This window comes from Narcine bancroftii, chromosome 11 (genome assembly GCF_036971445.1).
Source record: "Narcine bancroftii isolate sNarBan1 chromosome 11, sNarBan1.hap1, whole genome shotgun sequence".
Classification (NCBI taxonomy): domain Eukaryota; kingdom Metazoa; phylum Chordata; class Chondrichthyes; order Torpediniformes; family Narcinidae; genus Narcine; species Narcine bancroftii.
The window spans coordinates 38594592-38618946 of NC_091479.1; the positions used below are offsets into that span (position 1 = coordinate 38594592).

At 46.6% G+C, this 24355-nt stretch overlaps 2 long non-coding RNA genes across 2 annotated transcripts; both read left to right on the forward strand.

Annotated features, from left to right (window-relative positions):
• The first annotated feature begins 357 nt into the window (after positions 1-357).
• LOC138745266 (uncharacterized) lies at positions 358-9682 on the forward strand. Its single transcript, XR_011346116.1, has 3 exons — positions 358-481; positions 3236-3394; positions 8377-9682. It is a non-coding gene; the product is annotated as an uncharacterized lncRNA (long non-coding RNA).
• Positions 9683-18242: 8560 nt separating this feature from the next.
• LOC138745267 (uncharacterized) lies at positions 18243-24135 on the forward strand. The gene is made up of 4 exons (XR_011346117.1): positions 18243-18374; positions 19475-19664; positions 20320-20400; positions 23720-24135. It is a non-coding gene; the product is annotated as an uncharacterized lncRNA (long non-coding RNA).
• The last annotated feature ends 220 nt before the right edge of the window (positions 24136-24355 follow it).

A 24355-nucleotide genomic window follows, 5' to 3' on the forward strand; every position in this document is an offset into this window, starting at 1 on the left:
GATCTTTCCATTTAATTAAATCAGCTTTAATTTTATCAATAGAGAAACATAGTTAAACTTACACATAATCCACATCAACCATTAGCTTTAAATATTTAATTTTCTTAGTCCATCTAAGCTGTGTAATCTGCTTACAAGCAGGATAATCTTCCTGTGTTTTTAGTAATATGTTCCTCTTATCCCGATTAACCTTATAACCAGACATTTTTCCATATTGAACCAAATAGGTTTGTCGATGTCATAATGATTACTGAAGATTTGTTAAATATATTGGTACAAAGGAACCTTATATTCTCTTCATTTATTTTAATCCCACTAATTTTATCATTTTGTCTTATAGCTTGGGCTAGCGGTTCTATCACCAATGGAGACAAAGGACAACCTTGCCTTGTGGAGTGTGTTAAATTAAACGTATCTGAAATTTGTCCATTTGTCACCATACTCACCAAAGGCTTTTTATACAAGGCTTTAAACCAACCAGGTAAAAAAGTTCCAAACTTAAATCTTTCAAGTATTTTAAATAAAAAGTACCTTTCAACTCGATCAAAGGCTCGATTAAACGTGTTAAATACTTCGCAAGTCTATTGCCCAATACCTTAGCTACTATCTTATAATCTACATTTAATAAAGATATTGTTCGATATGAGGCAACTTTCATTGGGGCTCTTTCTTTTTTGCAATAACTAATTCTAGCTCTAGAAAAGGATTCTGGAAATGCTTTTGCTCTTCTGTAGATTGTTTAAGAACATCCATCAAAACAGGAGACAAGACTTCATAAAATTCTTTATAAAACCCTCCTGTAAACCCATCTTCTCCAGGTGATATTCAATATCGCTTCTTCAATTTCTAAATAATTGAAAGGAACTTCCAATTCTGTCCTATCTTTATTTTCCAAAACCAATAACTCCAAGCGACCTAAAAAAGACTCAACACGTTCCTCATCCTGACTTACTTCAAAAGAATATCAATTCTGGTAAAATGAGTGAAATTCATTATTCATTTCCTGAGGTTTAAAAGTGATTCCTGAATTATTTCTTATCGCATTTATTGTCCTTGATGCCTGTTCAGTCTTTAATTGCCGAGCGAAAAACTTATACGCTCTTTCTCCTTACTCATAGTAATGCTATTTGGATCATTGTATTAATTTTTCATATTTATATGTTTGCATTATATTGTAACACTTTCAACTGAATCAAAAAAGTCTTTTTATCCACAATCGAATTTCGTTGGAATTCCTTCTCTCAAATTGTTATTTCCTTCTCCAAATTTTGGCTCTCTGCCAAATGCTGTGTCTTAATTCTTGCAGTATAATTGATTATCAGACCTCTTAAATAAGCTTTTAAAACATCCCACAAAACAAATTTACTTTGTACTGAATATGTATTAATTTGCAAATAAGACTGAATATGGTCTTTGATATAACTTAGAAACTTTGGTTGCTTCAATAACATCCCATTAAACATTCACCGATAAGGGGTGTCTACATTATGCAAACCAGAACATGTGCAGGTACACAATCCTTTATCCAGAACCCTTGGGGGGGGGGGGTCACTGTGTTCTGAATTTCAGATTTTTCTAGATTTCAGAAACCCAGATTTAAGCCCACCCAAATTGTGCTGCTGTATCCACCCCCACTCCCTTCCAGTCATGCTGCCATTTCCCCACCACCCCTCTCCCGCCTGCCTCGCGCTGCCGTCTCTCTCTCCACTTGCTGGTGTTTGGAGCTTTCCGGATTTTAGATGTCGGGATAAAGGATTGTGTACTTCTACTTAACAATGAGGAATGATCAGACAAATCCCACTCTTATACTCTGCATGTATAAATCGACCCTGTAATTGTGCTAACATTAAGCAAAAGTCAATTCTCAAAAAAGAATCATGTCTGGGTGAATAAAGAGAAAAGTTATTCTGTCAGATTTAATTTCCTCCAGATTTCTACCAAATTCAAATCTTTCATTGAGTCTAACATCAATTTTGCCATTTTGGTTCTTTGTGCAGTTTTTGGAAATTTATCCAACATACAATTAAAATCCCCACCAACCAAAATATTTTCATTAGCTTGACCCAGATTCAAAAAATTTCACAAATAGCGTCTTCATTATTTTCATTTGGTGGATAAACATTCATCAAAGTCCATGCTTCAGCAAAAATTTTACAATTCACCAACAGCTCTCGACCCAATGTGGCAGAGAATGATTCCAACTGAAACGGTATCTTCTTATGAACCAAAGTATCAACACCTCGAGCTTTCGAATTAAATGGAGATGAAAAACATGTCCAACCCAATCTCTTTTCAATTTCATATGTTCTTTCTCAGACAAATGAGTTTGTTGCAAAAAAGCAAGATCAACCTTCATTTTCTTTAATATTTCCTTCCTTTCAATCGGATTATTAAGTCGTATAACATTAAAGATCACAAAATTTAAATGAGCCATAACTTAATTTCCTCCTGAGTTTGACACTTCACACAGCAATTACAATTAGATATAATTTTTTTTCAAACCCAAACCCCCCTTTCAAACAATAAGAAACCCCTGTAAAAAATGTAAAAACCTAAGAGCCCAAGAGTCAGACCCCCCTCTGTGGACCAGGTGCAGTCAATACCGCAAGTGGCAGATGACTTTAGAAGTAGTAGAGTCAACCATCACCCCCCAACCGAACATTAAAACCCATCAGTCATCCCAGTGATAACAGCCACATTGAGATTGAGCTTCATCTTCAACATCATTCACCGATTCCCATTCCCTTCCCAATCTTATCCTCGGGCATTTTCCCCATCAATTCCTTCAAATCTGGGAAGGAATTTGCAAAAGATAATGCACCATAAGGACTCTCAAAACATTGAGACTGATCTTGCCCATAAATCACCTTAAATATAATCGGATACCAAAAAGTAAACTTATACCCTTTCTTCCACAGCACTGCTTTGACCAGATTAAACTCTTTCCATCACTTAATAATCTCCTGACTTAAATCAGCTTAAAATAAAACCCTATTGCCTTGATACATCGTAGGGCTTTGATCAAGGCGACTTTCTGATCCGCAAGCCACAATATAATTTCTCTATCCTGATATCACAAACATCTTAAAAGAAGCGCTCTTGACATGTGACCCAGAAAAGGTTTTCTCCTTCACGCCCTATGAGCCCGATCTCAAAAGACTCGACTCCCAGCATCTCTGGAATCCATTTCCTAAAATAATTTTACAGGATCTGAACCTTCAATATCTTCCGGCAGACCTCGCACTCCTCCTGGCCCGCCCCCAGGCCAAACAAATTGACGACATCTTGCGTCACTGGATGCGCAGAGGATGTGGATGTTTCTTCCAGCTTCTCCCAAGTTCCACGTTGAGGATTCGGATCTATCTCTAACTGCTCCCGAGGTTCCTTCTGGAAGGTCGGCCTTGCTTCTTCTGCACTTTTCACAGGTTGAAAACCTAGGTTTTTTCTAAGTTGCTGGTAATGAAATGGTATTGTATGTACTTACCAGTACAGGCATGGGATGGCCCACCCTCCTGATGACATCCTCTCCTAGAATCCTCCCTGAACTCCTCCACTGTGACCCGGCCATAAAGGTCGAGCCACCTCTTCCATCCCTTCACTTCCCTCACTTGGACCCGGGCCTGCAGTCTTGTGTGTAATAAAGCCTATCATTCCCCTAATTCTTTTTCTCTGTGATTATTGAGGCAACTGGCAGTGCCCAACACTGCTTTTTTCCTTTCTTCATTTCCAGAATCCTACTGTAGTAAATTACTGTTCAAAACATTGATAAAAATCAAAAAAGTCACTACAGTTCGAGTATTGAACAGTTTAGTCAGGGAGAGGTGTCTTCTCACGTCATTTTCCGATGCCATTCTTCCACGACAATCCCCCCTGCCCTCAGCTGACTCCTTGAACACCATCAAATCCATGGACTCTAGGCAGCCCTGCAGCTGTCTTCCCTCCCGTGACCACCTTCTTGTTGTCCTGATCTAATAAGTGTTGTGAGCAATTTTAGGCCCCATTTCGAAGAGAGGATGTGATGGCCCAGAGGTGATTTACAAAAATGATCCTGGGGATGAGAGGAATAATGTTGGAGGAGCATTTGATGGTTCTGGGTCTGGACTCGCCTGAGTTTAGAAGGATGAGGCAGGACTTTATTGCAATCTGATGAATAGTGAAAGGGCTGGATAGAGAGGATTTTGCCAGTAGTGGGAGAGTTTAGGACCAGTGGGCACAACCTCAGAATAAAAGGATGTCTGCTTAAAACGGAGATGGAGAAACCTTTTCATCAAGAGCAGTGATTTTCAAACTCCTCCTCCACCCCCCACCCCACCCCCCGGATCATATTCCACTTAATCCCTTTTACAGAAGTGCTCTGTTAGTAAGGGATTACTTAATGTGGTATGTGATTGGAAAGAAAAAGTTTGAAAACCACTGTTTTAATTGTACGTCATTGACCTGTTCTGTGCGTGGTTTCATAACTCCAGAGGAAATGGGCCAATGACAATTTTTCTCAGGCAAAATATTTCCTTCACAATTGGGTCCACTGCAGTCTTTCTCAGCCTTTTTTCCCATTCATATGCCACTTTAAGCAATCTTTTACTCATTCTTCGACACTCCAAGGAATAAAGTCCCAACCTGTTCAACCTTTCTCTGCAGCTCAACTCCTGAAGATCTGGCAGCGTCTTAGTAAATCTTCTCTGCACTCTTTCAATCTTACTAATACCCTTCCTGTAGCTAGGTGACCAGAACTACACACAATACTCCATATTTGGCCTCACCATCATCTTATCCAACCTCATCATAACTTCCCAACTCTTATTTTCAATATGTTAATTAATGAAGGCCAAGATGACAAAAGCTGTCTTTAGATCCCTGTCGTCCTGTGACACCACTTTCATGGAATTACGTAACTGTGTTTTATCTCTTGCTGCCGATTTCTATAACTTTGCTGTTCAATTTCATAATGTTGGCTTCTGGATTATTTTATTGTGCCCCTTGATCTAGAGAGTTCTGGCAGAGCAAAGCAATTTTGTTTTCTTTTGTCAGGTCAAATTTTGTCACATTGATCCAAAAACAAGTATTTTCACCATTCCTTCATTTCAGATTCTCTGCAGCTGTCGTATTGTACCTCACAGTGACGGCATCATGTTTGTCTTGTTTATCCTTTACCCCTCCATCCAGACAGATGTGCTGATCAACGAGTCGACTCCACTCATCCAGCACCACTGCCATTTCTGCTGCTCGGGCTTTTAATCCCACATATTCAATTTGTTATTTCCCCTCTTCTTTTTCTCAGCAAAGAGAATCAGATTTATTTGATCATCTTTCTGAATCCCAGTCAAAGATTATCGACCTGAAGGTTTTAACTCCGATTATTTTTTCCAGTAGATGATCTGCTGAGTATACCCAGCATTGAGTCTTTATTTTACTGCCTTGGTGTATTACTGAGTGCTTTGAATGGGAGAAGAAATATGGGTTGGGTTAAGTGAATATTTCAAGATCATGGAGTGGGTTTAGAAAAATAGACATAAAAGGGGAGGGCTCATGGAAATAGTTAATTCATCTTTTCGATTTTTGGAGTCTCCTGCCGGAAAGCGCGGGATACTCACGGGGCTTAAATCAAACCCGCTGGCAGCAAACTCTTAATGATGTCCCACCTTGTCCCGTGGAGCCCAGCACATATAACCATATGACAGTTTACAGCACGGAAACAGGCCATATCGGCCCTTCGAGTCTGTGCCAGTTCACATGAACAACTCCACTAGTTTTCCCCACCAATACTCTGGCCATATCCCTCCAACCCCCTCATATCCATGTACACATCCAAACTTCTCTAAAATGACAGAAAGGACCCTGCCGCAATTATCTCTTCTGGAAGATCATTCCATTCTGCCACCACTCTCTGAGTGAAGAAGCATCCTCTCACATTCCTCCTAAAATTTGCCCCTTACCTTGAAGTCCTGCCCTCTTGTTCCAACCTACCCTGCCCTCAGGGGAAAGAGTCTATTCACGTCCAGTCTATCTCTTCCTTTCATAATTTTGAATACCTCTATCATAACCCCCTTCATCCACCTACGTTCCAATGAATAAAGTCGCTGTCTCCTTAATCTTTCTCTGTACTCGAGATGTTGTAAGCCACGTAACATTTTAGTAAATCTTTTCTGCACCCTCTCCACGTTATCTATTTCATTCCTATATTTGAGACCAGAACTGAAAACAATTCTCCAAACCTGTCCTTACCAATGCCTTAAACAGTTGCAGCATCACTTTCCAGCTATACTCTAGTCTATGCTATGATTTATGAAGGCCAGCAGACCATATCTCAGGATAAGACCCACTGTCTTAACGTCCCTCATATGCAAGATTTTGCCTCCCATCTGCACAATTTCTGTGCTTTCATCAAGGTTGACCTTGTCATGAGATACCATCAGATCCCATCCATGAGGAAGATATTCCTAAAATGGTGATTATTATCCCTTCTGGGCTTTTTGAATGTCTTTGGATGCCTCTTGAGTTGCAGAATGGTGTTCAAACCTGCCAGCGGGTTATAGACACTTTGGGCAGAGATTTAGAGTTCCCTTACATCTACTTGGATAACATCTGGTAAAAACAATGGCATCACGAATATTCTGTCCAGACCGACTGTATATCATATTCAGGGTGACATTGATATTCCTGAATTAACCAGTGTCCAGGCAATGGACCCCGATGTTCAGGCATACAGTACGGCCATTACTAACCTGGACATACAGCAGGGGGCAGCACAACTGGGTGGCCAACCTTACTTTGTGACATGTTTTTGGGCTACATTTGACCAATGTTTCCTGCATCTTGGAGGAAACACCTTATTGACCAGAGACACAGCTTATCTCATCCATCCATCAGAATATCTGTCAAGCTCATGTCAAATAAATATGTATAGCATGGACTGAGAAAAGGCGTCGTGCAATGGGTTTGCACAACTATCTCCTGCCTGACTGCCAAAATTCAGTGCCACACTAAGGCACCTCTTCAACATTTACTGACAGTATGCAGGCAGTTGGAATATGTGCATATGGACCTGCTTGGACCATTGCCAGAATCTCAAAACATGAGATACATTCTAACAGTTGTAGAACATTTCACGCGCTGGCCAGAGGCCATCCCGTTGCCATCCAGTGACACTGACAAAAGGGCCAGAGCATTCATCGTCAACTGGATGGCCAGATTTGGTTTTCCCACATTAATTCAGTCCATGGAACACAATTAACCCACGTTCCCACCAACAACTGAAGTCCACTTTTAAGGCCCGACTCACTTGTCCCAATTAGGTTGATGAGTTGCCATGAACTCTTTTGGGAGTGCGCACAGCTTCAACGCAAGATATATCTGCATTGTCCGCAGAGATGGTTTATGGTCTGGTCCTTACAGTTTCATGGGACATTTATTTTTCAACCAACTCTGATCTGAACATCCTTCAGCAGCTTCGACATGGTATCATGATCAGCAAAGCTTTCCTACCCATTGGCTTGGATCCCCTTAACAGAACATGCCCCACCACTCCTGGACGCTGATTTTGTTTTTGTGTGCAGACAGGACCCAGGAGTGCTGTTACAATGACCCGTATGAGGGCTTTTTCTGCGTGGTGAAGAAGGATAGGTTTGAGTATACTTTGGACATTAGGGGACATTCACAGCTGTTTAGTTTGGACAGACACAACCCTGCCCATGTGGATCCCGCTTCACCCATTCAGTGCCCCCAGCCCAGACAATGAGGGTGTCCACCTAAGGTGCATGCAGCTGCTGTTTTACTTTCTGGCGACGGTTCTGGGGGGGTGTAGCAGCTGTATAGCGGGCCGAGAGGGCAAGGTTATTTGGCGAGCACATGAAATCATAAGGCAGACAGCTGGGAACTCAGCCATTTAATTGACCGCATGCACGTGGTGCTGCGTGCCGAGGAACGGCACGTTGATCTGTGATTTCCCCTGCCGGAAGGTACAGGACACTCACAGGGCTTAATTTAAACCTGTGGTCCTGTGGATCTGCAGAAAACTCATAAATGATGTCGCACCTTGACCCATGGAGCCCGGGACATGCTGTAAATAGAAGAAGCCTGTAAAGAATGAATAAAGCAGTCTTGTGTTGACTAACCTGGTATGTGTGTGTTGCTTTAGTAGCTCTATTGAAGTATCCGCTACATATATAAATATTTGGGAGATTATCACACTTACAGAAATATTTAGATCCTGCTCCATAAATCGCTCAAGGTTGCTGTGAAAATTGGGGGGCGTGGCAAGATGGCATAGGGAGCGGACGAGCATTCCCGGTCTCCGCCAGGCAGTTATATATATATACCCACTTTAAGAATATTTCTTTTCTGTTAAAAGTCTTTGTTTTGTTTATCAATTGTTTTTAGTTTAAAATGGCAACAAAGATTAAGGAAAATAGAGTTCAAATACAGAACAAAACTACACTCTCCTACTTTGGAAGAAACTCGGCCTACTTGCCCAGACAGAACCACGGAGTCAAGGCTGGAATTTTCTTAAGAACGGAGCTCATTAATTGGACTGTCGGATAAGCTGGCCTTGGACACCCCTCTGAAAGATGGTGATGAATATTGATTTGAAATGTTTTATAAAGATAAATTGCAGTAATTGGCATTGGTTGCCCGTGAGTTTTAAAAATCCAGATAACATTAAAGTTTATTAGTGATTTTTTTTGGATGGAATATCGGAAGGATGAATTTATTATCTATAAATACAGAACAAAATTACATTCTTTGACTTTGGAAGAAATTTGACCTATTTGCCCAGACAGAGCCGGAGTTGGTGCTGGAATTTTCTCCTCAACAGAACTTATTAAAGTTGATTTCGGACTCCTTTTTGAAAGATGGCGACGAATGTTGATTTGAAATATTTTCTGAAGATAAACATATATATGGAACTCCTTGACCTGCAATAAGGTTTATCAGTGATTTTTTTTGGGGATGGAATATTGGAAGAGTGAATTTATTATCTGTGAGTATGCATACATTGCAAACAGATTTTAATAGTTTTGAAAAGGTTTTTTTTAAACTAAACAACAAGATCAGTTTAATATTAAGAAAATTGGAAAAAACGGAAACTTTATTATTAAATTTGGAAATTCAGTAGAAAGAAACTATGAACAAGATTGATGATTTATAAAATTAAAGTCGAAGGAGCAATGTCCAAGAGGAGTTAAAAATTTTGAATAAGTTTTTCTTGAAAATAAACAATAATTTCAACTTAACATTGAGAAGATTGACAAAGTGGAAAATTTGGTATTAAATTGGGAAACACATAAGAAAGAACTTATGAATAACATTGATGCTTTAGAAGATCAAGACCGAAGGAATTATGTTCAAGAAAATTTTAAAAGATTTGAAAAAAACTTTTTTTGAAAGTAAGCTACAAATTCAACTTGAGACTGAGAAGAATGGAAGATTCGGTGTTGAACTGGGATGTTCAGAGGTGTTTTAATTCAGTGGATGAAATTCAGGAAGACTTGAAAAAAAAATTAAAAAAAAAACTTTTATTGATTGTAAACAATGTTTAACTCAGTGTTGGGAGGGTGGAAAGGGTGAAAATTTAATATCAAGTTTGGATTTTCAAAAAAAGTGTTTATGAATAAGATTGGTTAAATTGATGGACCGGGGTTTTATGGATATAAGAAATGATGATTTTTCGGTTTATACATGTATTTTGTCTGCATGGGGGTGGGGGGGAGGGGGTGGTACTTCTGCTCCCGAAGGTCATATGCCACTTGTGGTTTATACCACACCCATTTGGGTTTTTGGGAATTAACCACCACAAGGTGGTATCCTAAGGGGTTAGGGGAGGTGGGGGGGGGGGTGAAAATTTGAAAATTATTTAGTATCTATTATGTAATATTATACTAAGTCAATTTCAAATGAATGTATGGAGAACTATAAATAAATTTTGAAAAAAATTGAGAGGGAGTTTAAGATGGTATATTGTGTGCTGGCCTTCAGGAGTCTGGGGATTGAGTTCAAGAACTGAGAGGTAACGTTGCAGATGTATAAAATTCTAGTCAGACCACACTTGGAATATTGTGTGCATTCCTGGGGCGAGAATACCAGTGGACGTCTAAATAAGGTGAGATGAGGGAACTTTAGACAAGATGTGAGGGGGATATTTTATTCACACAGAATGTAGTGGGTGGCTGGAATGCATTGCCAGGGGTAGTAGTGGAGGCTGGTCCAAAAAAGGCATGAAAAAGATTTTAATATGGAGAGGAATAAAAGAAAAACAGAAGGTACTGGTGAGAGGGGGGGAAGAGTAATATTGTTGTGGGGTAGGTTCAGATGGATCAGCTGAAGGGACTCGACTGATCCATCCATGATTTGTCCAGCATCTTGCTGCCATGTCGTGGTGAACCAGGGTGTTGCCTGATGGAGACACGGTACTCTGAGCTCTGCAGATATAGATTGTGGTTTTCTCCATAACACACTTCCTCAGGTAAAGCAGAGGAAGGGAAAGGCTCTAGTGTGCAGGGGTAGGAAGGGGGGTGATGGGGGAAGAGTTGGGGCCCTCCAAAGTCATCGTGATCAGGCCTCGGAGACGGCATCTCTATCACTCGTATTTCTCTTCCCAGGAGAAGGAGCGATCTCAGAGACAAGACACGAGTCCAGAAGAACATTGCAGCCCAGCTGAACAGAGGACGGACAACATCATGATGGCCTGAACCTCTCCCCTTCTCCCTCTGGCCCTGCCAACTCCATTTCCCACCTCTTCCATATCCCTTCACCCACTTCCCCCCCCACCATTTCTCCCCTACCTCTCCTCCATTCCAACCCCCTCCCGCTCACCTTCCCCTTCACCTACCCTCGCACCTATGCCCTAAACTTAGCCCTCCACCCTTCACCTCCCCTTCCCCTCTCCTTTCCCCCTCCCCTTCGCCTCATACCCTTCCCCTCCTCCCCTACCCCTCCTCCCCTTCCCCTCCCCTTCCCTTCCTACCCCTAACTTAGGGGAAGGAGGGATAGGGGAAGGGGGTAGGAGAAAGGGGGGTAGTGAGAGGGTAGGGGTAGGTAATGGGATAGTGGTAGGGGGTGCAGGTATGGGGTAGGGTTAGGGGAAGGGGGTAGGTGTAGAGGATAGGGGTAGGGTTTAGGTTAGGGTTGGGGAATGTGGGTAGAATTAAAAAGGGTCAGGGACGGGTAGAGGTACAGTTAGGTTTAGGGTTAGGTGATGTGGGTTCGGGTTAGGTCGAGGTTTTGGGTTAGGTTTAGAGTTCAGGAAGTGGGCTTGTGTTAGGTTTAGGGGAAGGGGGTAGGAGTAGGAGGTAGAGGTGGGGTGTGAGTTGGGGTTAGGGGAAGGTGGGTAGGATTAGGGTTGGGTTTAGGGGACAGGGTGGAAATAAGAGTTAGGGTTGGGTACGTGGTGTAGTGTTTAAGGGTATCGGTAGTGTTAACCTTAAGGTTAGGGTTTGTTAGGGGTTAGGGTTAGGTTGGGGTGGGGAGCGGGGAAGGCGAGTGGGGCACGGGAAATGCGGAGATGATGGGGGACGGGAATGGGCAGGGGAATGAGGAGGGGTACGGTGTAGAGGAAATGGGAGTTGAATAGAGGAAGGCATTCCTACCCCCTCCCCTCCCCACCCCTTCCGCCACATTATCCCTGCCTCGTCTCCTCCTTCCAGAGGAAGCCGGGCCTCATTCCGGCCAGAACCTTCCTGTGGTTTCAGAGCCTCCGTTTCAGGAAGTGCCTTCGACGCTTGCTGCTGGACAGACATCTTGTCTCTTGATTCATTCTATACCGTTGATATTAAATTTAAAAATGGTTTGGTCTTTTAAAGCTTGAACTCAAAAGGCTGGTCCAGATAGACAACACAGAAACAGGCCATTCGGCCCCACTCTCCTGCTGGCTGTGCTGTTGTAATCTGTCCATATTCCTCTCCATCTTTTCATTCTTAGCTCCCATCCAGCTCATGTTGCCTTGTCAATCTCACGGCCTGTGGGAAGGAGCTATTTCCCTCCCTGGCTTCTCTGCTTTTATTCCTCCATATCTCCTTCCTGATGGCAGGGGGAACAAAGATGCTCTTTGCTGGATATCTGTGAGTCTATTTGCAGAGCACATCCCTGCAAAAAATTCAGGGGTCCCTTGCCTTGAGGTTCTACCCATGTTGCCCCTCCCTCAGTACTCTCTCGTCAGAACACAACTGCACCCTCCTTCCCCTCCTCTCCCAGGTCTCAGTATCCCCCTGACAATTCCAGTCAGCTGCCATGTCTACACCCTGCCCCACCTGCTATCGAATGCCCTGCATCCTCCTCCCCCGTTGGTTTCCTCCTGTTATCAGGCATCAGGATGGACCCCACCCTGTTGAAACTACCCGTATTCTCACTGATCTCTCTGTGCCTCTGCCCTCCATCCAGGGGTCTTGGTTTTCTTGTGGTGATGGTGGAGAACAAAGTACCAACTCAAGGAGATGGGGAGCAGTAAGGAGACCCCCAGTTCCAGGAGACAGGGAGAACCACAGAGATGCCCAACTCTGTCAATCCGGTAGAACCTGGTCATCAGCTGCAAGGAGCTCTTGGTACTGCTGCACGTGAGGCAGGTGTGGCCCATCCCCACACCTCCACCCTGTCAATTCCCAAAACACATTTCCTATTCATGTGGGGGTCCAAAATGGACAGAGTCTGGAGGACCATGTACGTCGTCAATCAATGGGGGCATAACCCTAACCAGCGTGGCTATTGTGTATGGCTGTGCTTGGAAACAAAGTGCAAGGGCACCAAAAGCCGCTATGTGCTGAGGTTCTACCTGGCTCAGGTGTTGCGAAAGATTGGTCTGGCCCTGATGCCACACAATGTCCTAGTCAGCAGGACTTTGCCCCATCACCTTCATGGGAATGGTTGCATAGACAAACACTATTGACCACAGGGCCATCAGGCAGTGGTCAGCATGGAATTCCTGCTGACACAGAGACTAGGACTTGATGAGATACTGCGGGGTGGTCCCCTGAGCAGAGCATCCAGAGACAGACATCCAGAACTGCTGGAAGACCAGAATCTCAGTGAAAGATGCCCTTTGGTCTGCCTGAAACCCAGATAAGAGAAGCAAACACTAGAAGCCCAAAGCAAAGGGAGGAAGGTTTAGGGACAATATCAGGGGTACTTGTTTTTACACAGAGTTGTGGGTGCCAGGAATGCCTTGCCAGGAGTGGTGATGAAGGATGAAATATTTGCAGCATTTAAAGGCTTCTTGGACACATGAATGAAGGAAACATAGAAGATAGGAGCAGGAGTAGGTCATTCGACCCTTCGAGCCTGCTCCGCCATTCAACGAGATCATGGCTGATCTTAAAGTTCAGTACCCCGTCCCAGCTTTCTCTCCGTAACTTTTAATACCCTTATACTGAAGAAATATATCTAATTCCCTCTTAAATATATTTAATGAACCTGCCTCTACTGCTCTCTATGGCAATGAATTCCACAGATTCACCACCCTCTGGGTAAAAAAATTCCTCCTCATCTCGGTCCTAAATGGTTTGCCTATTATCCTCAAACCATGGCCCCGGGTTCTGGATTTTCCTATCATCGGAAACATCCCATCTGCATCCATTCTGTCCAGTCCTGCCAGAATTTTATATGTCTCTATGAGATCCCCTCTCAATCTTCTCAACACCAGCGAGTACAATTCCAATTTGCGCAATCTTTCCTCATAAGTCATTCCTGCCATTCCAGGTATCAGCCTGGTGAATCACCTCTGCACTCCCTCCATTGCAAGAATGGAGGGTTATGAAGGAGGAAGGGTCTAGTATTTATTTTGCTTGGAATTGATAGGTCAGAACAACATCGAGGTCCGAAGGGCATAGCTGTTCGACGTTAACCTGCTGGTCTTTTAGCACATGGAGATGTGCATGAGGGAACGCTGCCCACCGGCCTATTCCAGAGAAGCACTGAGGCTTGGCGCAGCCAACATGAGGGCGCTGTGGGGAAGGACTCTAATCCTCCGGGTCTTGAGGGGCAGAGACTAAGGGGAACCCCTTCAACCACAGAGTGCAGGGAGTAACCACGAGGTGTCAAAGTGGTAGAATGATGCTAAACAGAGAACAGGTGCAGTGAAAGGAATATAGGCATGCAACACGAGGATGAGGAAAGACATGGAACAGTTGTCCTCTTGGTCAATAATTTTAGAATAAAGTTAATTTTGGGGTGAAAAAGGAAAAAGCCCAAACTCAGTCAATTTTGTTTCATGAGATACATTCTCCAATCCAGGAAAGCTCCTCTGTACCCATTCAAATTGAACCCGAGGAAACTGTGTTCATGGTGGAAACCTCTGCAAATACACAACCGGACCTATGCACAGAGAGACAAATGATACATGTGCAGTCCCTCCCAAAAAAGAAATAAATTCTGTTGAATCAATAGCAGAGTCATGGAGTCTTTGTCTGAGCCGGTCATCCATCATTCTCCATTCTCCCTGCTTGCAGGAAGAATCAGTTTCTGGGCCTGGTGCAACTGGCTCCGATATTCCTCGACTTCTTTCCCGACGACAAGAGCTGCCAAATGCTGTGGGCAGGTGGAAAGGATCCTCGACAACTTTGACAATGAACCCGGTTTATCCCATTGATATTTGGGGTGGGTGGGTTGGGGGGAGAGAGTCCCCATGATCCTATCTGCCACTCGTGGTCCTGCCGATCATTTAAAAAAAATATTTATAAACTTAAAACCACAACAAATTCACACAATGATAATGCTCATCTAATGTGTGGCATCTATAAAAGAAAGAATAAAGAAACCACCCCCCACCCAATCCCCAATATCCTACCCCCTCCCCCTTCTCTCCTCAACAGAAGTGTCTGCTACAGTGGTGACCTCAGCAGGACCCAACCCTTCAGTTGGACTTGAAGTCACGGTCCAGGTGGCTCTTCAGATGGTTTGGTTGAAGCTGTCAACGTTCTGGATGTCGCAGCCACACGTGGGGTTTAAACAGGCCAAGGACCAGTTCCACCTCCAAGAGATCACCGCTGATGACATCCATTACTCCTCCATGATGTTCTTGCTCATCAGGACATGGCAGCAAGGCTCATCGACTTCCGACATCAGCCTCCCGAGCAAGGCAAGAAGGATGTCCTCAAGGGGCTTTTAACCCACACCTTCAGGCCACGCCTTCATCCTCCACCTCATTCTGTTCCTGCTCTCACTGTCGCATGGCCCAGACAGTCATCCCAACATGAGTCCCTTCAAGCTATTTCTTTTCAGCTCTCACCAAACGCCCTGGACCCACTTTTCAGGAACTCTTCCCTCTTCCTCCCTATGTCATTGGTATCTCCATATACCACAACCTCTGGCCCACTTTAGGATGTCTTGGACACCAGCAGCAACACCCCAGACACTGGCACCAGGGAGGCACCACCTGGAAAAGGTCCAGGGTCCTAGTCCAACAGTCTTTTTCCTGAGAATCCAGGCAGCAGAGAAATATCAATGGTTGCTCAAAGCAAAATCCTCATTGCGGTGCCCACCAACAAGTTGAGGCACAAAGTTTTGTGGGTCTTTTGGGTTACTGGTGCCAACATATTCCCCATCTCACCCTGCCCCTCCATCTACTGTACAATGTTGCCCAGAAAAAAAAACTCTACGCTTCATTGATGACCTGAACAACAAATGGCTTCTTAAATGGCAAAACACGCTGTTGAACACCACTGCCACTGACCACAAGCACCCCCCAACCCCTCAAAACTGGAAGACCCTTTGAATTATTTGTCTCTGCCATGAAGACAATGGCCTAGTGGAGCCTCGAGCAAAAGAGGCAAGGTCGCCGAGTCCCACACAGCTTCTGGTTCAATTCCCTCCTGGAAGCTGCCTCCCGCGACTCCCCATGTGAGTGTCAGATGCTCGTCTGCTCACCACAGAGAACCAGATGGCAATAGAGGCAGTCACACTCCAGCCACACCTCCCCAACATGTGATGGGTTAAATCTGCGGATGCCACTCACAGCGGACCGAAGAAATAGTACATGGCAGACTGCAGAGAGGCCGGGCCCGAAGGGCTGAGCCACTTGCAAGAACAGATCATGTCCTGCCCGAAAGTGACAGCCTCCCACCTGAATGACCCCAAGAAGAGCTTGGCACCATGGCCTGGGGCAAACCGTTCAACATCCTCAATGCTGGACAGCAGGAAAAAGCTTGGTTTACTGACGGCTCCGGCTGATGGAGGTGCGAAAAACAGAGGTGTAAGGTGGGAGTGCTCCAGCCCACCACAGATAAAGTACTGACACAAGAGGGTGAGGTGGAGGGGAGAGCCAACTGTCCAAGTTGGCAGCTGTGGCACTGATCCGAAAAGGGACAACCAGGCGGGCCCAGGAGCCTCCTTTCCGATTAGTGCCACAGGATTTCTGGGCTGTGCCAAACAGCACGTCAGTGTGGATGGGTCGGCGGCAGGAGACAGGGAGGCAGATCCATGGCTGCCTGCTCTGAGGACAACAGCACTGGCAGATCTTCTGAGAGGTGGAACAACAAAAGAATAGTCAGGGTCCACCACGTGGATGGACACCCCTCCAGGAAAACCGCTGAAGCTGACGTGATGCCACTTGGAACTGAGCTGCTCAAATATGCTCTGCCACTATTTTCCCCAAGCAGAGTGACCCCGGAGCCTTGGCAGCATTGGTGCATCATAAATGTGGGCATATGGGGGAACTATGATGGACAAAGGATCTGGGGGTCTCATGATGTTGCAAGAACTGTGATGGCCAAATGCCCTATTTGTCACCAATTAAAACCAAGGGCCACATTCGCTGGGGTTCGGGAGCTGGCCAAGTCTGATAAATTGACCATATCAGGCCTCTCCCCTGCCAAAATAAAAAGTGATATGTTCTCACGATGGTCAGCACATACTCGGATATCTTGCCAGCGGGCCGATCAAGCACCATTTAAGCGTGCTCCATATGTGGAATACCCTATCGGGTAACGTCCGACCAGCAATGGGTGGTGATGCCAAGTATTTGGGGCCACCTGCATATCCCCTACCACCCACAGGCATCCAAGATCAATGAGTGAATGAATGACCTGTTCAAGGTATCGTATGTGACAAGTTGATTATCAAGTCTTCTCTCCACGAGTGGTTGCAAGTGTATCGATTAATCCGGCGAGTTTGTGTCTGTGTGTGTCTTTTACTCCTCATGCGACTTCACTACATGTCAATAAAAGACAACTGTGTTCAAATTCTCCACCCTTGGGACCCCTCGAATCAGTTTCACACACATAATAATTGGTGCAGTGAGCAGGGTCCTTTGAGTTCCGACTGAACACAGCTGCAGTGGAGATGCTTTGGAATCGGGACAGGAAATCTAGTGCAGGCAGGGAGAACAAGATCTGGTGGTGGACTGACGAGAGTGCAGGGTTGGGGAGCTTGGCAAGCATGCTGGTGGACCACGGCAAATTGGTAGACTGGTCCAAGCTCCTGGATCCACATCTTGAGAAAATAGGTCACCACGTGTGGTCCCACTTCAAGAAGTCGGGGTTCCCAAAATCTAAGGGGAATCAGAGGGTGCCTTTTGGCTGCCAGTGTTTCTCCTGGGAAACCAATGTGAGATCATAGAAAGGAAAGATTTGCAGAGGGCCCAGGAAAATAAGGAGATAAAGGTGGTCCAGCAGTGCTGCTGTGCACTGCAGGAGGCAGCACAGACTCTCCCAACCTGAGCCACTGATGTCGAGATGAGAGGGACAGAGGAAGCCAACAGGCATGCCGATCAAGGTCAGACACCCCCCCCCCCCCACACCCCCAGTGAGTGAGTTTGTACTGGCCATGGAGTGATTAGCTGAGGCCATTCACCAGGATTCAGGCATTAAAGGTTTCAGAACAGGCCAGGAAGAGCATGAAATCAATTTATTTGCAGAAGTTGTTCTGATATATCTGACAGACCCGACACACTCATTGCCCAAGTTGTGCTCCACCCTGGAGGACTATGGGGAGATCTCTGGGTATAAGTTCTTTTGGGATATGTGCAAAATCATGTCACTTAGGAAGGGGGATTAGAGCCAATGTCAAGAAAATAGTCAACAAATGTGGAGGCAAAATGGAATCAAATATCTAGGAGTTAGAATAGATAACAACGAGTAATTTAGACCAGCTGAATTATTCTCCCCTTGCTTGGGGAAATTGAGGAGGGTTTAAATGGTTGGATGTCCCTGCCCATTACACTAGTGGTGTCACAGAGAGGGGAGGTGTCACAGAGGGGGGAGATGATGACACAGAGGGGGTGATGATGTCACTGCATGGGGCAGCCATAGCTGAGTCGTGCCATGGCACAGCAACACGAGAAAGATGCCTCTCCTGGAAGGGGATTCTGGCCCCCATGTCGGAGTAGGACGCTGTCTCATCCCAGTGACCCTCTGATCAACTGGGTTGTGTTTGGAAGCACCCTGCACCAATGGGTGAGATAAAGAGCCTGTTACAGGCTCCCCTACTGGGACAGAGCCTCCTCTGGCACCATCCTTCAACCAGTGTGGGCGGAGAGAATGGAGGCTGCATTTAATCCCCTCTCCCCATCCTGAGTGCAGGGCACTTTATGAGGCCACTGGAGGGGGCTGGGGAGGGGAGAACAATGGCATGTGAGGGGATACAGGGATGGGGTCTGTAGGATTGGAGGGGAGAATGAAGGAACGGGGTTGCACCACAGGGTAATGTAAAGGGAGATTGGATCAGAGGTAGGGGACATAGGGTTGAGCTGGGGGGATGGGGTGCGAGGGGATGGAAAGCACTGGGGAAACCATGGGGGTGGTGTTGGGTGGGGGATAAGAGTGTGGTAGAGGAATCGGGGCAGAGGAGAGTGTGAGGTGTCTGAGGGAGAAGAGAAGTTGCGAGGGGGATGGAAGGTAGACCTTTCAACAGAAATGGGACAGAGCTCCCCCTCCACCTTAATGGGATCTGTCCACTGAGAGACAGGACCACTCCTCCACCCACCCCCAACCCCCCCGGGTTACAAGATCCCTTCCACCCTTGCATACACCCCCACACCCGCCAAACCTGGATAGGATTCTTTCCCCCAGTGGACCTGGATCAAGGTGCTAGAAAGTGTTTCTGCTACGGCGGACCCAGCAGAGTTGAGCGATAAAGCATGGGTCTATCTCCGCCCCACCTGCTCCCTCATCCGACGAGGTCTCGCTTGCATCATGGAAGATCACGGTGTTGCTGAGCTTCTGGGAATGTGGAGGGCTTCTGCTAAACCCTTGGTGGGGTTCAGAGTGCTTCATCTCCCCGGGACGTGCTCTCATGGAGGGAGGGTTGTAGACAAAGTGAACGGCTGCGGAACTGGCCTCAGTCTGAGGAGAGTGATCAAAGAGGGAACTGGGGTGGCAATATTTCTACTGAGAGGCTGGAAAGAACCACCAGAGGACCAATTCTGACATTTTGGTGACCCTTGGAAGGGAGTTAGAGGAAGGGGTGGAGACTAACTTGGACAGCAAGGCTGGGTTGGTATAAATGACCTGTTGTGTACCCTCTGGGTGTGTAAATGCTGCTGCTTCTGCCCTAGATAACATGGCAATAAGGTCACAACAGAGGTGGCCACACCGGGTCATGGACCCAACGTCCCCAAGGTGGTGTCCTGCACAGATGTTAAAATCATTGACAATGGATCTTTCGGTGTGGTGTACCAGGCAAGGCTGGTGGACTCCGGAGAGCTGATTGCCATCAAGAAGATCTTGCAGGACAAGAGATTCAAGGTGAGGGGGAGGAGCAGTTGTGGGGAAATGGAATATCATGATATTTAACTTTAGGCCTACAGCATGTTCACAGGCCCTTGCGACACATGAGCCCGTTTCACACAATTACACCCAATTGAAAAACACCACAAACACATTTTTGAAGGGTGGGTGGAAAGAGGAGCATCTGACAGAGACCAAAGCAGCCATGGGGTTTGGAAACAGAGAAAGTCACACAAACCCACAACAGCACCCCCACTCCCCACACACAACCACCCACCCTCCCCACCACACACACACACACACACACACACACACACACACACACACACACACACACACACACAACACACACACACACACACACACACACACACACACACACCTGGCAAAATCAGAGATTTTCTGCAAATTAATTGTTTAGTAGAAGCTTGGAAAACAATCATAAAAACTGAAGTGATACTTAATTGAACCCCCTGATGAGTCCCCGCTCCAGCGACACGAAAAGTCCCCCCCACCAACTCTCGATGAGTCCCCCACTTCGGCCTCCCTAGGAGTTCCCCACCTCTGACCTCTGGACGAATCTCCTCTCCGCCTCCCCCCTCAACTTGGACAAGTCGCCCCTCAGGGCCCCGACCCATCGCCCAGCCTTGCTGATGTTCCTCTCTCGCCATAGAACCGCAAACTGCAGATCGTGCGAAAGTTGGATCACACCATCATCGTCCCTCTTCTCAACTTCTACTCCTCTGTAGTCAAGGTAAGATCCACCTGCACCCACCCCACCCCCACTCCGATGCATTTCATTTGCTGCTACCTTCCCCATTCCTTCAATCGATCTGTCTCGCTGCAGCCCCTCTGTTGCCTCCATCCTGCCCCTCTGACCAGTGTCGACTCCTTAACGCTGGCTGCCCTGCTCCTCACCCATTAACTCATGACCTCTTGCCATTTCAACTCCAGACAGCAGCAGCCAAGACGACAAGACAAGGTCGCCAAATTCGGCCACTCAGCCCCTTCAGTCTGTTTCCCCAATTCATTTCACGAATGTATTTTCCCCCATAACTCACTTCCCCAGAACCTTTTGGTGCGCTTCCAAATCAACGCCTGCTCTGAATCGTCCCAACAACTCAGCCTCCACATGTTCGACCCCAGCCAACACCCGGCTGCAGACATTTCTCATCTCGAAACGTCAATGGTTTTTCTCTCCCGGTGAATCCTTGTCTCACGAGGGAGGTCGGTCAGAGCTGCACATTTTGTGCAGTCTCACCAGAAGCCGAATGATGGGGCAGCGGACGGGTCCACTACGGCCTGTTGACGCTCTGCTCGCTGAGCCCTTGGATTCATGCCATGTTGTGTTAAGCACTGGGGGCATCATGCCTACAGAGAACAGGAGGGGCTTGCACTCCTGTTGGGAGAGGCGCTGGGTGTTGGAGGGTAAATCCAGCTGACAGGTTTGTACTGTGTTCAAGAGAAAGAGGAGGTTTATTTGAATCTGGGTCTGGACTATGTTCCCGAGACGGTTCACTGCATGGCCCAGCACTTCAACAAGGCCAAGCAGCCCATTCCCATGATCTACATCAAGGTGGTTGTGGGTCTGGGTGGTCAAGTTGTCCACTGGGGCAAGCTTGGATGGTGGGGTTGGAGGATATGAAGGAGTTTACTGGCTGAGTCTCGCTGGGGACTGGATATCGATGAAGGGTGCATGAGGGTCTCCATGGGTATTGGTGAGGAGATAAAGGGTAGTGAGGGGAGAGGGGTGGGGAGGATGATGAGGATGGATGTTGATTGGCAGGGAGGGGCCCTTCACCCACCTCCCCTTATCCTCAGGATATAGACCCGGCCAGTGTGGAGGCAGAGTGGGTCATGTTATATCGTTGTGTTGCCAGATGTTCATGTACCAGCTGTAGCAGAGCCTGGCCTACATCCATCCTCAGGGGGTTTGCCATTGAGACATCAAGCCCCAGAAGATGCTGGTAGATCCCGAGATGGCCTTCTTATTGCTCCTTTATTTCGGCAGGTAGATCCACCCGTGTCTGCCCGTTCACCACCTCAACGCGGTCCTGATCCCTCTCCCCAACACGGCCTTGTCCCCTCCCCACCAGCTCTCACCTCTCCCCCACCAGCTCCCTCCCCTCCTCCCTCTCCCAACTTGCCCCTTCCACAGCTTAATAACTTATTCTAAATAAGATTGTGGGGTCTTAGATGGAATTAACAGCCAGAAACCTTTCCTAAAGTGTCAGGTGAGGCGAGATTTTTTCTATGCAGAGAGTTGTGAGAGCTTTGAATGCATCACCGGAGAAAGTGGTAGTGGTTGGTAGAATAGGTACATATAAAAGTCTCTGAGACGAGCATGTGGATGTAAGGGAACAGAATTTTTATATGATAGAGGAATTTGGGGATATGGCGAGAAGGCAGGGTAGATCGAGTTAGGTCATAAATTAGATCAGCCATGATCGTATTGAATGGCGGAGCAGGCTCGATAGGCCATTTTTGTCCTACTCCTATTCCCACTTCCAATGTTCCTATGGGTGTGGTACAGGTAAAGGTTGTGGAGAACATTTCCAAAGGTCAGGACAGCCTTTATGAGCCAAAGGGCCTGTACTCGGCAGCAATGCTTGATGTTGTAATGGATGCGGAAGCTCTGGGAAGGGGTAAGGGAGGGACTGGCCAGAAAGTCTGCAGATACTGGGGCCGAGGGCAATGCCCAAACATGCTGGGCAAACTCATGGAAAGTTTTGTGAGGAGCAGGTCCTGCTTCACGAGTCAAATTGAGTTTTTCGAGGAGGTGTCAAAGGAAATAGATGAAGGTCAAGGTCTGTATGTGCTGCACGAGGATTTTAGTAAGGTTCTTGACAAGGTCCCCACGGAGGCCTCATTCAGAATGTCTGGAGGCGTGGGATCCATGGAGCCTTGGCTGTGTGGATTCAGAATTGGCTTGTCTGCAGAAAACAGAGGGTAGTAGTAGATGGAACAATGACTAGTGGCGCTCCAAAGGGATCTGCTCTGGGACCCCTGCTCTTTGTGATTTTTATGAATGATGATGGGAGTGGAAGGGTGGGTACGTCAGGGGATGACACAGAGGTAGAGATGTTGTAGACAGTGTAGAAGGTTGTCATAGGTCATCTAGTTTTCAGAGAAGTGACAGATGGAGTTCAATCCTGTAAATCAGATGTACTTAAATAAGCAACTGGTCCAGGTTTATTTCCAGAGTCATTTTCAAGGGCACAAATAACAGTTATTCCAAAGAAGGTTGGAGACCCATTAAAAGTAGCTTCATATAGACCAATATCTTCATTGAATGCGGATTACAAGAATGTGTGGGCAGAGCACTTGGTTAATGGCAGGATTATGACCAGTGTGCAGGACAGAGAAATATTTAGATCCTGCTCCATAAATCACTCAAGGTTGCTGTGCAAATTGAGAGGGAGTTTAAGATGGTATATTGTGTGCTGGCCTTCAGGAGTCATGGGATTGAGTTCAAGAACCGAGAGGTAACGTTGCAGATGTATAAAATTCTCGTCAGACCACACTTGGAATATTGTGTGCATTCCTGGGGCGAGAATACCAGAGGACGTCTAAATAAGGTGAGCTGAGGGAAAATTAGTCAAGACGTGAGGGGTACATTTTATTCACACAGAATGTAGTGGGTGGCTGGAATGCATTGCCGGGGTAGTAGCGGAGGCTAGTCCAAAAAAGGCATGAAAAGGATTTTAATATGGACAGGAATTAAAGAAAAATGGAGGGTATTGGTGTGAGGGAGGGGAGGGTAACATTGTTGTGGGGTAGGTTCAGATGGATCAGCTGAACGGTCTCGACTGATCCATCCATGATTGTCTAGCATCTTGCTGCCATATCGTGGAGAACCAGGGTGTTGCCTGATGGAGACCCGTTGCTCTGAGCTCTGCAGAGAGAGATCGTGGGTTTCGCCAAAACACACTTCCTCAGGTTAAGCAGAGGAAGGGGAAAGGCTCCAGTGTTCAGGGGTAGGGGGGATGATGGGGGAAGGTTTGGGACCCTCCAAAGTCATTGTGATCAGGCCTCAGAGACAATATCTCTATCACCCATATTTCTCTTCCCAGGAGAAGGAGCGATCTCAGAGACAAGACACGAGTCCAGAAGAACCTCGCATCCCAGCTGAACAGAGGACGGACACATCATGATGGCCTGAATCCCTCCTCTTCTTCTCCCTCTGGCCCTGCCAACCCCATTCCCTGCCTTTTCCATGTCCCTTCACCCACTTCCCCTCTTCTTCTCTACCCCTCCCGCTCACCTTCCCCTTCCCTCACACCTATGCCCTAACCCCAGCCCTCCACCCTTCACCTCCCCCTTCCCCTCTCCCCTTCCCTTCCCCTTACCCCCTCCCCTTCCCCTCCCCCTTCCCCTCCCCTAACCCTCCCCCTTCCCCTCCCCTTCTCCTCCTCCCCTTCCCCTCCCCCTTCCCTTTCCCCTTCCTACCCCTAACCTAGGGGAAGGAGGGGGAGGGGAAGGGGGGTAGGAGAAAGGGGGTAGTGGAAGGGGGTAAGGGTAGGGGTTGTGGTAAGGGGTAGGGTAGGGGGTAGTGGTAGGGGGTGCAGGTATGGGGAAGGGGTAGGAGGTACGGTTAGGGGAAGTGGGTAGGTTGTAAGGGATAGGGTAGGGGTAGTGGTAGGGGGTGCAGGTATGGGGAAGGGGTAGGAGGTAGGGTTAGGGGAAGGGGGTAGGTTGTAAGGGATAGG